Here is a 17,351-nt window from a genome sequence, read left to right as displayed (position 1 = left end):
TATATGTAGTTCAATTTTCTCAAATTGATAGAAATATTTCAGTAAATATAAATTTGAAAAAATAAGGGTTTTCCTCATACTAAGCACATTGATAATATAAGTTTAGAACCAGGTGGCTCAAATCTTAATTACATATTTTTCCGATGTGTTATAGTTCAGTTCTCATTCACGACTCAAATTCAGAAAAGTCAGAGTTAACAGTAAATATTAAACTAAACGAGTTTTAAACTAACTAACTAGGCCTTTAAATTCATCAAGTTTTGTAACAACTAAATAGGTTTTTAACTAACTAGTTTCTGAACTAATTGACTAACCAACTAACTAACCCACTAACAAACTAGCCAACCAACGAAACCAACCAACAAACCAACCAACTAACCAGTGACGTACGGTCAGGGGAGGCAGTCATGAAAGAAAAAATTGAAAAATGTAAGAAATAAATTAGATGTTTATATTTATCCAGTGATGTGTATTATAAAGTTATTTTCCGTTTAATGTCACCAATTTTAGGTCATTTTTACTCAAAATTACTGAAATTTCACATTTACCACCGAAATACGGAGCAGAGTCGGGCGGTGTGACACCAGACAGCCGAGCGTCACCATGGATTGATCAATGACATGACTAGCTGTGCTGACAGCTTAACAGTGAGACCGTAATGCTATCTCTATATATCGCTGTTAAAGTGTTCAAACACGTTTGCTCTATGAAGTAAATTCCCAAGATGTAGCTAATGTATATAATGTAGTGTTTTTTTGTCAACAACTGCATGTGTGTAACATATTTCTTCAGTTGAGCGGTCCTGAAACCGCTGGAAAAGGCACGCAGTTCTCCTGCCTCATGGTAGGGGGCGCTGCTGATCCCAGAGATACAGCCGAGGATTCCTTTTCCTCGGCCGTAGAAGAAGTGACAGAAAACTACAGCCATTCATTTGTTTTCAGCTCTCCTTGCCTTTCTATAAAAATTTACGTGTAGTTTACGTGTAAATAATTCTGCTCTGAGACTAACTAACTAACTAACTAACTAACTAACTAACTAACTAACTAACTAACTAACTAACTAACTAACTAACTAACTAACTAACCCATTAGGTTTTGAACAAATTGGGTTCTAAACTCACTTGGTTTTGTACTAACTAGGTTTTGAACTACTTTTTGAACTAACTAACTGGGTATTTAAATTAACTAGGTTTTGTAATAACTAACTAGGTTTTAAACTAACTAGTTTCTGAACTAACAGACTAACTGAACAAACTAGATTCTAAGCAAACTAGGCTTTGAACTAACTAGATTTTGAATTATTATTTGACATAAACATTGTATTTATATTTATGTTATTATTTAATTACTATTTGTGTTCATTGTTTATGTTTACACTGTATATGTTTACACTGTCTGCTTTACACCTATCCTGCTTTATGTGCTTTCATTTGTCCCTCGGGGACAAATCAAGTTTCTCTTAATTGAATAATAACCCAGGACCAAAAACATATTTTCAGACTGTGGCTGTTTGGGTGAAAACATTAAGTTACCACAGGAGGAGTGATGCAGAGCTCAGACACACCAAGAAGGTGAGGCACAACAAGATGGAAAAGACATCAGACAACTAATGGTTTTCATGCAGTTAACATTAAAACTAAACTTTAGATCACAAATTTACAACATCAAACAGGAGAAACTGGATTACACAAAAACATTTTCCAATTGTATTATTTAAAATCTGTGCTAAATAAGCACAAATTCTGTAACATTTCCCGTGTTTGGAGCAAGCCGCTTACATTTAATGAATATCCCCCACAATGTAGAGCTTGGGCCATGCCTTTATTTATTTGCACATCACTTCTCACCCTCTACTCCAAAAAAACAAATCTTCTCTAAAATCAATGAGCAACATTTGATTCTACTTTGCTTTCCAGTCAAACTTGGAGACTTTGACACTAAGGATGCGATTCAGGAAGTCTTCAAACACGATTTATCAAACCGAGAAGATCAAGGTAAACAAGCCCAATTACAGTCACGTTAGTATGCAGGGCAACATAGGTCTATACTACCACAAGAGAAGAAGAGGAGGGTTTTCCGCTTTAATCCATGCTTGGTGAGCCACCATTGACGTCGCTGTTCAATATGGCTTCATATTAGAGAAGAATGTCTTGTTGTAAATGAAAGGGCTTCTTTCATTTACAACATAATTTTCATTGCATCAAAACCCTGAGGCAGCGACTTGTTTGCAAAGGGACAAAAAAAATCAGTTTGCTTGTGTTTCAAATTCTGCTGATGGAAGAGTCACAGAAAAAGTCTGTTTTGAGTTGTTTTCATAGTATTTCCGAAACTCTTCAGCATCTGTCCTTGAACAGTTTTTGCTCCTGTAATATGTTTTAACTTCAGAAGCGAACCCTCTGGCTTTGTCCACAGCAGGCTGGGGGGGGGGGGGGTGTTGCATTGATTCTTCTGACTGAATGACAGGGCTGTGGGCTACAGTGAATCCTGTGATCTATGATCTCTTCCAATAAGGGTTCTGTACACACACACACACACACACACACACACACACCTACACACACACACACACACACACACACACACACACACACACACACACACACACACACACACACACACACATTGATAGAATTCCCCAGGAGGGAGCAGATGCGGTGTGATATTAGAGTGCAATGCTTTCTTTTAAATGAAACAATAGCAGTCAAGTTGCCAGCTGATATTGGGTTATCTTAAAGCCAGAGGCAACGTCAAACTGTGCCATTACTCCTCAAGTCTGGAAATGAGTAGCACACAGTGTCTGAAAAATTACCCCGAGCCATGTCTACCGCAAGTAGTGACCCAAACGTGATTTTCATGTGTGACAGTAAGACTCAGATTTTCATACATGCCTTAAATACTGGGATTGTATTTGCTTTTGAGTGTCTTCTACTTGGATATGTAGGTCAACTGTGGAATTTCGAATTTTAAGATAAATCAAGGTTAAAAATATAGCCTTGTTGTTTTTTTTTTGTTTAGTTGTTTTTTTTGGGAAACCAATATAAATCACGAGACTTCACCGTGTTTATCTACGAGAATGTGTGTGTGTGTGTGTGTGTGTGTGTGTGTTTGTGTTTGTGTGTGTGTGTTTGTGTGTGTGAGCCTTATCTCTGGCCTCATTAAGTGTGAGATGATGGGTTGGCAAGGTTAATAGAGACTCATAATCTATGCACAGCTGCAACCCCCATGCTTTTATAAGCCGGTTTTTCCACTGGTGTGTGTGTGTGTGTGTGTGTGTGTGTGTGTGTGTGTGTGTGTGTGTGTGTGTGTGTGTGTGTGTGTGTGTGTGTGTGTGTGTGTGTGTGTGTGTGTGTGTGTCCGCGTGAGCTAACAGATGATTCTCATGTGTGCATGTATCATATTTGTGCAGCTCTGCATGTTCTCTGTAATCTGGTTTACAGAAAACAAGCCACCATCCAAACACATGGTCAGTTCCCCCTCCCAGTTCTTGTCATTAGCCTGGGGGCAAATCCTTATTTATAATTCAGATGATGGGCCCTGGCCAGTGGGGGCCCCCACTAACAGGTCATATACTGTAAATCACATTGTGAAGCTAAGGCTGGGTCGAGACCCAGCAAAGTCTGCCATTTTTCTCCATCTGCAGGCAGAAGGATATCCATGTTGCCTGATTACCAATAAGGGCAGATGAAAAGGGCAGTCACACACACACACACACACACACACACACACACACACACACACACACACACACACACACACACACACACACACACACACACACACACACACACACACACACACACACACACACACACACACACACACACACACAGGGACAGAGAAGGAAGGAGTGTGGTTATCTAAAGCTGTTCATGCTATGAATACCAAGAAATACCAAGGAGTGCAGTCCAGTAGTGTCTGTGATAGTCTGTTTAATGCATGTTGTATAGAGATCTTTTTTGTTCTAGTGAAACAATTAACTTTTAAATGCTGTAAAAAAGCAAAAGAATGAAATAAAACCTTGTTCCTTTAATAATTTCTTGTTTTACGGTATCAGTTTCCCTCAACTGATCCATGATTTTGCTTTTGACTCAGTTATGATCAGGCTTTTGTATTACATGAGATCATACAGTGTAAGAAGGTGTTGGGGACAAGATTAGCAGCCACGGTCCTCTATTGGATTATCACAACTCTCTAGCAGTCAAGGGATGCCTGTGGATTAGATCTCACATTAGAGATTAATCCATGACAGTCTGCTATGAATTGAATTTTTTACAATAGGGATTAATTCTTTGACATGTGTTTCCATTGCTAAAGATCTAAAACTACATCTTCATGATTAACTCAGCAGATGGATTTTCCCCATGACTCTATTACTGATCCATCAGGAATAAGACGCGAGAATCCCATTTGTACTCACCGTCACACCTCTTTTCCATGAGTTTCAGGGTTTTAATTCTTTCTGAGTTAAGGTGATGCGAGTCATCTCTGTGGAACGGCTTAATAATGACTCTCCAGTCCTGCAGGATGATAAAAATGAGAAGAAAAAAAGTAGAGCATGAGTACAGACTGTTTAACAAAATCACACACATCAAATTGAGGAAAAAAATAAAGAAATTAAGTGATGTAAAACACATCAGAATTCCACTTTAGATATGACTCAGGACCCTCAAACAGAGCCAACACTGAAAGCGTGAGAAAATAAAAAAAATAATAATAAAAGCAACATGTTTTATCCTAATGGCAAATGCTCCTCCTCACATTTTTTGAGAGACTACTGAGGCTCTTTTTTTTTATGGTTATGTCATTTCAGATGTTGTGCTTCATTAAAATTAATGCTCTGGTTCAGGCTTTAATGCTTGCATCCATGGAAACACACATACGTTAAATGCACAGTTTGTAATCTTGTTATTAATAACATGATTAATATGATTTCAGCTGCACATTTGTCTATTCATTAGCTAAGAAAAGACAAATTGGTGCCTAAGAACCATCAGTTCATCATCGTGTAATAAATTACTCACAAATTATCAAGTGGACAAACTTTGACAGCCTTAAATTTATATATGACTGTTTCTGGAAACATATTATAGGAGCAAGAGGCTACTGCATGTATGCCTTTGCTTTATCCCATCCTTGCACGGCCTCTTCCACATGACACTGCAGCAGTTCTGGGTACCTGCGTTAAATGTGGACATTTAAACGAAAAAAATAGTGTTGCCAAGAACTCCTTTGCCTTAACGGTTTTTGCACATCTCACTCTCTCCTCTGCTCTTTCATCATTTGCGTTCCTCTATTGCACAGATCATGCATGCATCTAACCCTTTACTGCATATAGAGAGCGCGTGGGAGTCGACCAATGAGATGGAAAGCTTAAAATTATTCTCATTTTTATTTCTAAGCAAATCCATAGAACAGGATTAGTCTACATGACGTGGACGGTGCGTCCCGGCCATCCAAAAATCAGCGAGGATTGAAACCAACTGTCTTCCCATCATTTGAAGACAGCTCATGTTAAGTATATTATACTGTCGAGTGTAGCTTAACCAAAATACTTCTACTGGGTCCTCACCCATTCAGACACTAGTGGACCAGATTTTTCTCAAGCAGCCACATAAATCTCCTACAAAAATAAACTTAAATACAGGTTTTACTTAACAGTGAGGAAACACGTATAATTAGAGTTTAAAAAATGTTGCTATTAATTATAAAAATACATTAAAACACCAGGTGTGTCTGGAGAAGTCATATGCAGGAAAGTGAGCATATACTGGAGGATAGTGGAGGCTATGTGACTGTGGGAGCCTATTAATACTGGAAGGCTTAGAGAGAGAACATCCCTGTAATGAGTAAGTTATCAAACACCTGCAGCTGACTCTGGAGATGTCAGTTAGTAATTAGTCTCAAAATATTTATAAAATCCTCAACAAGTGGCATGGAAACTGTGCATATGCTTGCTTCTCTTGAGTTTCACTCATAAACTGGTGGATTAGAACCCAGAAATAATGACCTCATTCAAGCCAAAATTTAAAAAAAAAGAAAGAAAAAAAAGATAAGCAGCAAATTAGTACAACATTAATGCAGGTCATTATTACAGTGTCACAATTTTTTTGCAAAGTGTCCACTGCTCAGCTCGTTTCCTCATGATAAGGTATTTACAATATAATGCTAACTGACACATAGAGGTCTCTGGAGCAGTGGTTTCACAGACAGGAGAATTAACTGACTGTGTCTTCCCCTCACACAAATCTGTCTCTCTTTCATTAAGCGAATGAACCATCCCTTCACTCACTGATGTGGAGAACAGCGGCAGAGGCTCGCTTCTTCTAGGCCGGTCTGACACCACAATAAAGAGGCAAAAACTTGTTTCATGGGGTGACACTGGAAAAGTCAAACCTATGTTTTCATAATTGCTGGGATTAAGTTAATCCTAAATGCGAAGAGAGGATCTGACAAAGGCTTTATGTGTCTCAACAAGAATTAGGGTGCTAAACATTTTAAGATGTGGTGAGAAGAAACCTGAAGTGTGACTCTACTGTTGCATAAAAAAGCTGATCCAACATATTAGCAGCTAAAATGAGGCTTGTTTTGACAAGGACTGAGGCAGGAATGATTGAGATGTTTTCCTTGAGCGTGTCTGCACCCAGATGTGAACTTTGCCGACACCCACGCTTAACGTACTTAAAGTAAACTCAAACAGATGCCATGGGTGACAACAGGTAACTGTGTGCTACTTGAGGACACAGTTCTTCGACTTTTTAATCGTCTATTCTCATTCTTACAGCATCAACATTTTCAGACTCTTCATAAAGAATAATGCAGATCAACTTTTCTATATTATGTTATCAAAATATTATTACAGAGCCACAAAATAAGGTACTAAAGAAGGTAAAATGCTGAAATTCTAACAAATAACTTTGCTTATGTACCACCTTTAAAGAAAAATGGTAAAATAATGTATTTTTGACAAAGAGCATCAAATTAATTAAATAAACACACATGAAAAAGTAGATTTTTATTAATTTCAAATTGAACTGTCATTTTTATGAACTTTTTAAACAAACACAGACGTGTGCGACAAATAACCCTCATAAATAGGACTCATGGACCACAAATCATTCACCGTCACACTTTCTCTGATGGTGAACGATTTGTCTTTTTGACAGTCACAGAGATGCAAGTCTGATGTGGTCATTTTGATTTTGCCTCAACGGTGCAGACTATCATAACCCTTATAATATAATCTAAAGGCTCAACACTGAATGAAAAGGCGTCCAATTTGATTCTGTAGTTAACTTATTAAACACTGAACCTCACTAACATTAAACCCAGAGAATAATGATTATATATACTCCATAATGATAATATGTACTCCATAATCATTCACACTTTTTATTGACTCCGTTTCCTTCTGTTTCTACACCTGACATTTACAGGCTTCATGTTTATAATTATAAATCTCCTTCAGTTAACTCAAACGGAGCAGAGCTCACAGGTAGAAGGAGCATCAGCCACATGTTATCACGATTCTTGTGTCTGATTGCAATCAGATTTATTGTGACAACAATCAAATGCTTCATGTTTTTATTACGTTTGATTTTTGGATATTGGCACAAAAATGAAGCACAGCTATGGCGTTATGATCCCGTGTCCCGTCAACAAAACACAAAGTTTAATCGGTGTTATAAGACATTTCATCACATTATTATGTTTTTTGAATTATTAACACCAACAAAAACAACATTGTATCAAATATTAACTACTGTCTTGCATAGTTAAGGGACTTTTTTCCTTTTAACGTCATTTAATTATAGGTTATTCAAGAAACTAAGTTCAAAGATCTAACATGCATGACTAACATGGTTGCCAGAGAGAGGAGAACGTTAATGAGCTCATTTTCATCTAGTGGACTTGAAGCTGATAGCTTGACTTTGTTTTTTTCTCTCTCTGTGTGAGTTGAGCATTTCAGAAGTTGAAGCTAAGGAACCTCATCACCCCCACAGTCATGTTAACAATTCATCCTTCCTCATCCTCCCCATGAACTGTCTCTCTCCTTCCTGTTTCTTCCACTCTCTCAGATTGAACTCTCTGTCTGTCTGCCCCCCCCCCCCACCCTGCAGCTTCCCACCCCTTCCTCGTAATACTAATTACAGTAACATGAAATCATTAGGATAGCCATCACATCTCTGCCATTCCATAATCATTACTGTCTCTCCCTCCAGCCTTTACAGCTCTACGGGACTCATTGCTGGAGCTGGACTACCTGACTCCATCTCTGCACAGCAGCAATTAGTAGAGTCTTATTGCCAGGGATCTATAGCAGTGGTAAACAATAGAACTAATGTCCACTGTGTGTCCGCATTATCCTCCAGATAGTCATCAATCTTAGAGCTCTGGTGAGCTCTGGGGTGTGGAGAAACCAATTCAAGTCCAGCATAGATACGTCTCATTGACTAACAGATCATTGAAATAAAAATTGCGAGCAAAAGTACCCTTGTGATTACAGCGGTCTGAATATACTTTAGAATAAAAGGAGTCTGGTGAATTAAGGACAAGGTCTTGAATTTTTTCTGTTGATTTTGAAAAATAATTTTCCATGACGCATTCATGTAAGATTTAATATGCGGACTTATTATACACTCACCACCACCACCACCACCCCCTAGCCATTTATTCTAGAATGTGTGTGTTGATTAGATTTGGCACTGAAAGTGAATTTATTCTTGTTTTGATTGAGATTTTTTGTTTATTTGAAAAGAAAAGCAAAAAAAAAGAGACTACATTGGGAATTCTGTTGTGTGCAAATAGCTTTGGATCTCATGATCTGTAATTGCCTAATTAATACATGCAAAACTCTTGATTGCTTGATTAATGGTGATTAGCTGATTTCCAGGGTGAGATTCTGAAGACTGAAAAGAGAGCCGGTGACTGTCTGTGTCTAACGAAGAGGAGGCTAATATGGGATGGATATACTGCTGCAGAGATGACCCTCCTCTCTGCGTGTGTCCATTCTGGCCATGATTCTGCATGCATTACCCTTGAGTTGAGGCAGCCGGAACACTGGAATTCAAAGTAGGCTCCCTCCTACTGACAATTCTTTCAATCTAATTTATGTTTCATGAGGTGTCAAAGCCAAAACATAAGGCGGGGGAAACACAAAGGTCATCTGTTGTGTCAAAATTACGCTCAAAATCGGATCTGATAGCTGAACACAAAAACATGTAAATGAACACAATCTTGTGGTTGTGGGTGTGGTTTAATTGTGATTGACAGGTGTCAAAGGTGTTGACAGGTATGATGGAGTTGTCGATCATGCGTGAGAGTAGCGAGCCTGCGATATCACCACTTGACATGCTGCTAGCTCACCATCGCGCTGACCCGGTGGGGCTCACGGTATTGCATGCTTGTCACACCACATTTGTCTTGCTGATCCAAGGTCTGACATTGTGTTTCTCCTTCAGTCTCTCAAGTAATAATTGGTCTTGAGGTGTAATCCTGCTGTAAACCTATAGGCTCAACCAGATGAGGAATTAGATGGTGATATTACTGAAATTTATACATGCATTCTCTCTCTCTCTCTCTCTCTCTCTCCCCCTGTCTGGTCTCCTTTGTCTTTCTTACAATATGTCCCATGTCATAAGGAATCAGTATTTACTACACAAAAGCTGTGTTGTTGTTGACCATTTGTGTTTGAGTGTGTTAGTGTGTGCACCCGACAGCCCAGTGCTTTACACGAGGGAGAGGATTAAAGGATAAGAGGGAAATAATGAAATGTGTTTTTTGACCTCCACAAGACAGAGAAGGGGACATCAGACGTCACAGGCTCGATTCTGATGTGGTTTATATGAAGCTAACTTTTTACAAGAGTAGCCACGGATCACCCTGTTATTACCAAGGATCTCTGAGCACGGATGAGAGCATCGCTAGGCTCAAGGATCACTCCGCTGAACACTGCAATCCCATTAGCTGCAGGAGAAATGACACTTTGATGATTTAAGTGGTGACATTTGCAATGAAGAGTAATGAAGATGGAATCAGAAAAACATGTAACATGAATATAGGAAAAAAGGCAGAAATGTGTTGTTTCTGCCATTCTTATCATATTCATGCTATGCTTTTAAAAAAAAGCATAGCATGAATATGATAAGAATGAGCAGCTGCAAGAAAAATGTGGTGCCATTACAATAAAACACTCATACTATAGATCTATATTCTTAAAGTTTGTCAAATATTTAGTGTTGAGAAATGAGCCCACTAACACCACATGTTCTGTGGTTTTAGTTCTCCTGTTCAAAAAGATGACATTAAAATGCTAAGTAGGGCAAATTCAACATATACATACACCTCTGTGCTAGAATTCACTGTGTGAAATCATTCTGCTTAATGTTAAGACTTTGTTTTAACATAGATGCAACTTTCTTTGAAATTCAATTATTTATGGTAATTATATTATAATAATAAAAACAACAATAATACTGTTAATGATAATAATAATAATTGATGATTGGTAAGACTCTGAGTCATATGAAGGGTTTCATGACATGCAGCAGCAAACGACTTTGCTGCTGCATGTCATGTGGCCAGTAAACAGATAAAAACAATACAGAACGGTCCTGACATCAAACACAGCACACTGGGACTATATTTTCTGTGTGTGTAGTGTGTCGGTAACGTAATTAAAATCACTTAAATGAAACGTTTCCTTCTCGTTTGAAGGAAGGTTGAATGTTGGAGGCTCTACTGACCTCCATGAGGTGAATGCTCAGAACTACAAATTTAAGAAAACTATTTATTAAATGAGTGCTAGGCTTATATACACACACACACACACACACACACACACACACACACACACACACACACACACACACACACACACACACACACACATGCACACACACACATTATTGGATGAAGGGAGTGCTCCACTCTCTCCTCTCAACTCTTGCCTTGAGTCCCAGAGGGAGGAGAATCATTGATGCCTACTTGACCTGTCTGGTTTACATATTCATAAGGAGATGGACAAGATGGATATGACCTCATGTCCCATTTGTTCTAACTTGATTCTCCAACGCTGTCTCTCTCTCTCTCTCCCCATCTGTCTCCTCTGCTGTGCCTCCCACCCCCAGCCCCCACCCCACCCCACCCCCACCCCGGGAGGGAGGTGCACACACAGGCCTCCCCAGCAGGAGGTGAGGGTGATAGACAGCAGGGCTCCTCCAGTCAGGTTTTTGCCAGTCACTGTATGTCAGCTTTCTGCACCAGCAGGCACCAACACAATAAATGTCATATGAGCAATGATGCCCCTATTCCACTCACATATGGTAACTCTGTTATATATGGTAATGTTATTGCTTTCCTTCGGTACAGAGCAGGGTGTGTTATTTCTAAGAACTATTGTTCTGCTGGTGTCATTTTGATGCAGCCATTTTCCAGTTGTTTTGTTTTCTTTTGTAGCCTAAACTTTTTTCCAAACAAGGCAATAATAATGAGGATAATTCAAGATATATTTTTTTAAAAATCATATATGAAGTTGAGAAATTCAAGCCTAAGAACAGAGTTAGTGAATTAATGGATATTATAGGTTGGATAATTTCATGAGGGTCTGCAAGGATGATTATCAAATGAGATTTTGCTTTCAGGTTATGTGACTTTAATTTATGTCAGATCATCCACATCGAAACACACACACACACACACACACACACACACACACACACACACACACACACACACACACACACACATACATATTGTTATGGAGAGTGGGTGCAGAACTGAACTACAGAGGCTGAAAGAGTGAGAGACAGAAAACTGATATATGGAGAGAATGAGCGAGACCAGAACCTAGAGACTGAGCTTGAGGAGAGATTGCATGTTGTGGCTTGGCATTGTAATGTGTGCAGATTGGTGGGGGTGGCGGAAGCCTATAACTCAGCTTGATAATAACCGAGGCCAGAGACCATAGCTCACCTTGCGGCGGCTCTGCCACAGCCCACCTTTGCGAGTTAAACCACCTCTCATCTGCTCTCTAGACTTGTGCGCTCCTCACACCAATCAACACAATTACAGTTCTCACTATCCATCAGTGGACGGATGAGGGAGGATACCCTGGTGATGCGCCATCTCTCTCTCAGAGGCCTAATAGGGATTCAGCCGGTGCCAGCTTCCTCTTGACAGTTTATAGGCAAGCAGGATATTTTCAACTGTGGCTGTAAAAAACAAGCAAATAAGATTTATTGCTGGTCTGCAATATTTTGAGAAACTTTACTTCAATATTTACAATGTTTGTTAATTTACATCCTAGTTTTGTCATATATCAGAGAGAAAGCTTGAACTCTTCTTCCCTCCAGCTCATCTATTTGGCATAGTGGTGACACATTAAATGTTCAATTAAGGTGTATCTATCAGCAAGTATCATACATGACAGATGTTAAACACTTCAGATCAAAAACAGACAAGAAACATATGCAAGTAAAGTTATCATGCCATTGTTTATTCTATCCTTTATCCTACTTTGCTTTCCTCTCATTTGTTCTACTCTGTACTAATCATTCATGCCCAATACGTTCTTTGCTTTGAATGACAGTAATAAAAATTGAAATGAAGTTCCTAATCCCTAGCATTATTATAATATTAATATGACATGAGATTCAGTCAGTTCTACAAAAACAGTTGGTAGAGAGATTCTTATATTTCAGAGCCTACAGTTGAGAAACAAATTTGACTAAAGGTCAAAAGTTTAATGGAGAATTATTTCCATTTTACTATCAGTTGGATTCTGCTGATCTACACCAGCAATTAATAACGGACATCTCTGCTGTGTAACTTTTGGTCAAGAAAAAGTGAATTTATTTAAAACAGAATAAAGAAACGCCCATTTATACATCACCCTTTTTTTATCATCCCATCTAATGTGGGCTCCAAATATTAAGGTTTTTCATAATATTTGCCATCTTGACTTAAAACTGACTCCAAGATTCATTCTTTGTCGTTGAAGTCTGGTGACAACTTCACCATCATCAGCTCTGACAGATCAAGACAATCGCAGGGGTGAGATGCTGGATGTCCACATTTGCATAGATATTAGTTGCTGTGGCAACATCAATGTGCACCCATGCTGTGTGTGTGTTGTGAATTGGAGACGCCGAAATTGTCCATTTTGTTAACGCTACTCACACGGCAGGGACTGAAGTCCTGTCATCCTAAATAAAATCATTTTTAACCCAAGTCATAATCTGTCCTAAAAATCTAATCGCATTTTTTGTCGCATCGTAAAACATTCATTTTTCAACTCTCTATTCAGTAGAATTTTTTTCAACAAGTTACAGAAATCCTCTGGTTGTTGTAGTCACTTCTCTACTCATAGTTTTCCAGTGGCTCGTGACAGTACAGCGAGTCCAAATACAGTAACATGATTTATCTGGCTCATTTCAAATCTACGGGGGGGGGGGGGGTTGTAATGTAGCGCAGCTCATGGTACACACATGTGCATAATCACATGCACTAACACACATCTTCAGAGGTACGGCAACACGGGTACACCTCCATCCTGATGTTTTGGCATACCTCAACTGATAATAACGACCCTTCAGAGAGCTGCGGCGGGCCATCATAGCATTAATGGGTCTTTGTGTCTCCACATTGTCTGTTGATGCTCATGCAAACAGTCGTTGTGTGTTTGAGCGAGTCTACAGTTCCTGTGGGAGCTTCTCCGTACGTGCCGGCTCAATGCCATCGTCAGGATGGATGGCAGCTCAATTGAATAAAGGGACTCACCACTGCACAACGTGCTGAATTCACAATAAGAACTGGATTTACACTCCCCCCGCCCCCCATCTGTGTGTCTGAATTAGCATTTTTAACCCCCTTTTCCTCTTGACGTTTGCGTGTGCATGAGCTTTTATCTGCAACAGAGACTTCTCCATAAATGCTAGAGGCCATAAATCCCCCCAAACCCCCAAGGGGACATATTGGTTTTGTTGCAGGGTAGTGTCCATGCTCAGACTAAGTTTGTGACAGAAAAAAAGCATAGGAAAACATTGTCAGAGTGATCAAAACCATCCAGCTTGGTAAGATGGAATTACCTGCAAAGCCTCATGGGGGAAAAAAATGGAAGGAATGCAAGGAGAGGAACGAACGGGCTAATTTAAGGCATTGGTATGTAAGGTTCTAGTCAGCATCTTCTTTAGGGGGTTGAAAAAACTGAAGGTGACTCTGACAATCTGTCATCGTCCGTGCAAAAGAACATGAAGGCTAGCATCAGCTAGTCTGCTTGCTTAATATTCATTACGCTGGTGTTCCTGCCAGGCAGCAGTCACACCTGACGTCTTTGTTTGAATATTTCTGTCTTTGGAATGCTAAAAATTTTGCTCCAAAGTCAAGAGAATATTGTTTTGTAAAAGCTTACACATCAGTGGCGAGGAAACAAGACCAACGCTAATCCCACACCTGCCGTCATTATGCTCCTGATTTCCTCACATTTTCTACATTGATAACCTCACAATGGGTTGATTGCTTTCTCTCAAGTTTTCTGTGTGTGTCTCAGAGGGCAGGATGCTCAATTTCACTCAAACTGGCTTTTGTGAAATAAGAAAAAAACTATATATATAATAATAATAATGTTTGGGTATCTGCGAGTGCATCTTCACACACTGAACTGTAAGCTCTCCGCAATTATTCTCACTTACAAACAACTGACCGAGAGAATGAGTGGATCAATTTGTCTCGGCTTGTTCCTGGTGTGAATGGAGCTGAAATTCCTTATCTCATCCAAACACTGAAGCTCCCCTGCCTGCTCTGAGCAGAAACACTTTTATTATTTGCCTGTGAATCAGTATTTAGGGAAGGGAAACAAGCCAATAGGATATGGCATCATCTGAGTGGTGCTAAACAATCCAACTGTGTGATACGGCAACTTGGAAACACTGGTGTGTGTGTGTGTGTGTGTGTGTGTGTGTGTGTGTGTGTGTGTGTGTGTGTGTGTGTGTGTGTGTGTGTGTGTGTGTGTGTGTGTGTGTGTGTGTGTGTGTGTGTGTGTGAAAATACTAGTAAGATGGTTACGTGTACAAGCAAGTAATCTCTCAGAAAGAAAAGATAGACCCTTTTAACATTGTACAACACAAAGTCAGGCCAACACATTCTCATTCAATCCTCCTCATCTCATCTTCTCTGATTCTTTCTCTCTATCTGGGTCAGTGGAGACTGTTATAGTTCAATCAGACTCTCAAAAACACACAGGAACAATATCCTTCCTGTGCCATCACCCTGGGTCATACGTGAGTAACCCAACCTTCTCTCTTTCCTGTTACTTCTTTCTAGTAAGTGTGTATTTTCTTGTCCGTTAGCACTGAAGATGTGCGACCAGGATGTCACTCTGCAACTGCTCCCCCTTCTCTTTTTCTAGCTGTCCTCTTTACTCCTCTTTCCCTGTTAGCCATCTCATACAACTAATTCGTGTGCAGACTCATGAACAACCAATCTATATTCTATGGAGATTACGGGGGGCTTTGTGAAAGTGAAGGCAAGGAGACAGTCAGGTGAAATGTAATCAGGAAGACATTGATTATCATTCTAAAATGTGATCCAGATTGTGGCTGTGTACATTTGTCTGTGAGACTTTGTTGTCAATTTGTCTCCCTGTCTCTCTAGACTGTATGACCACTTACTTTCATGAAGCCTCTGAATGCGTTTTTACTGGTCAAACTGCATCAACATGCCCAACAAGTCAGAGATGGGACACAGCTGCATTAATTCCTAATATCCAAAAACATGATTTGCATCTACTGGATAAACACACCATCTTTTTTACACCCCCTTATAGGTTTTGTATCCACAAGTCAGGGTCTTGCCTTGTGCAAAGAACAACCTAATCAGGTTGCAACAGTAGTGCAAGAGTAAATTTTTTTGCATCTCATTGCTTATCTCATTGACTTATGGTTGTGATGGCTGGCAGACTATCAATGCAGAGTAATTACAATAGTCCGGTGTGAGATTGAATAATTGATGTGCTTTCTTACAACAGCCACGTCAGTAGTTCGTCGAGGGTGAGGTGGGGGGAGAGTGCAGCCTAAGTGCCAATGCTTAGTGCTGTAATAGTGATGCCGGTCTCGGCTTTTCAGCACCAGGAACTGTGGAAGTTTGCTCCCAAACTACTCGCTTTAGCCTTGCTTTAGATCAATACGTGGGAGACGGATGGTTTCCAAGAAAAAGATTAGAGTAGAGAAGAGTAGAGTATAACTTTATTTATCCTTTAAGGAGGTTCCGTCAGGGAAATTAATTTCTCCGTCACACACAACACAGTAAGTAGACAAAACACAGAAAAAGCACACAGAAAGCATCAGCACATAGAAAGTAGTACAATACCAAATAGAAAGAGTAATAAATAACCCATCAAGAATATATAGAGAATCATAAATAGGCATAGAAATAAAAAATAAACAGGCCTGGTCAAGTATGGGTATAATGAAATGTCTGTAGTGTTTCTATTGTTTTTGCTGCATTTTCTGTGTCATCCCTCAGCTCTTGTGTGGACTTGCTTCTTCTTCAACTCCCCCGGAGACGTGTTGAGCAGTTTAATGGCTCGGGAGATGAAGGAGCTCTTAAGTCTGTTTGTCCTGCATGTTGGGAGGCGCAGCCTCTGTCTGGTCAGGCTTCTCAGGCTTCGCTGGTTGTTGGTAACGGTGTGCAGAGGGTGGCTGACATCGTCCATGATGTCCAGCAGTTTGTCCAATGTTCTCTTCTGGGCCACCGTTGCCAGAGGGTCCAGCTTCATCCCGACCACCGAGCTGGCCCACCTGATCAGCTTCTCCATCCTGGAGAGATCCACCTTGGTTACGCTCCCTCCCCAACACACCACAGCGAACGACAGGACGCTGGCGACCACAGACTGATAGAACATCCAAAGGAGCTTCCTGCAGATGCTGAATGCCCTCAGCCTCCTTAGAAAGTACATCCTGCTCTGTGCTTTCTTGTACAGCTGCCTCGTGTTGCTGGTCCAGTCCAGCTTGTTGTCCAGCCACAGCCCAAGATATTTATAAGTCAACACAATCTCCACCTCCTCTGTTCCTATCAGAACTGATCTAGGTTGGGGTCTGTCCCTCCTGAAGTCAATGACCAGCTCTTTAGTTTTGGAGGTGTTGAGCTGCAGGCTGTTGCTGTCTGAAAGCCTATTCGCTCAGCGCTGGTATTTACGAGATGCGCTTGAACGCCCCATCATGTGAACAGCGGAGGCAACGCGCCGCTAATCATGTTCAGAGATGATGAAAGCAGACACGGAGAACTCTCCTTCTTAGTTTTGTGTGCGTTTTATGGACACTGAGTAAGTTCATTACTACAGTTACATATGTATCTCTT

This window comes from Antennarius striatus, chromosome 1 (genome assembly GCF_040054535.1).
Source record: "Antennarius striatus isolate MH-2024 chromosome 1, ASM4005453v1, whole genome shotgun sequence".
NCBI classification, from domain to species: Eukaryota; Metazoa; Chordata; class Actinopteri; order Lophiiformes; family Antennariidae; genus Antennarius; species Antennarius striatus.
Note: the sequence above shows the minus strand (reverse complement) of the source record.